Source organism: Solanum tuberosum, unplaced genomic scaffold (assembly GCF_000226075.1).
Source record: "Solanum tuberosum cultivar DM 1-3 516 R44 unplaced genomic scaffold, SolTub_3.0 scf00257, whole genome shotgun sequence".
In the NCBI taxonomy this organism is placed as follows: Eukaryota; Viridiplantae; Streptophyta; class Magnoliopsida; order Solanales; family Solanaceae; genus Solanum; species Solanum tuberosum.
In genome coordinates this window covers 116,205-117,119 of record NW_006239182.1, presented here as the reverse complement: position 1 = coordinate 117,119, position 915 = coordinate 116,205, and positions in this window count along the sequence as shown.

Sequence of the window (915 nt, the reverse complement as noted above, 5' to 3'; positions counted from 1 at the left end):
CCGAATCTGTAGTCTTGACTGCCAAAAAGCGAGAAGACTTAGTAACCCTATCAACAATCACCCAAATGGAGTCATGTTGTCTGCGAGTACGAGGTAAACCTGTGATGAAGTCCATGTTGATCACTTCCCACTTCCAAGTAGGAATGTCAATCTCTTGAGTCATACCTCCTGGTTTCTGATGTTCTACCTTGACTTGCTGGCAATTAGGGCACTTAGCCATAAAATCTGCTATATGTCTTTTCATACCATTCCACGAATAGACTTCCTGCAGATCGCGGTACATCTTTCTTAAGGTAAGAGATAATCAACATATAGGTACTGAGCTATTAACCTTCTATTCTAAGACTGGCTCATTTGGAAATTGGAACTGAACAACCTAAATTCTACAATCGACTGAGGCATAACAGAACTGAAACCAATCCACGCCTAGAATGACATCGAAGTCTACCATTTCTAACTCTACAAGATCTGCTGAGGTGACTTTCTGAGAGACTGTGACAGGGCAATTTCTGTATACCCGTCTAGCTATAACTAGGTCACCAACTGGGGTAGAGACTAAGAAGGGTTCTGAAGAAGTTTATAAACTAACTCCTAAGATTACTGCTATAAAGAGAGTTACAAAGGTAAGAGTAGCCTTTGGATCTAACACTACAAAATATCTAAAGAAGGACTCGAAACGTACCAGTGATCACATCAAGAGAATCTTTCTGGTCCTGGGGAGCCTGAAGAGCATAGAGCCTGTTTTGTCGTTGTCCACTACCTGTACCAGAAGAGTTACCCTGCTCAGTTGGGTGACCTTTCGGTACTGTTAGAGTTGTAGATTGAGACCTAGTATTGTTACGTTCTTGCCCCTTCCTGGCAAAAGGGCAATTCTTCACCCTACGACTAGACTGGCCACACCCAAAGCATCCTTCC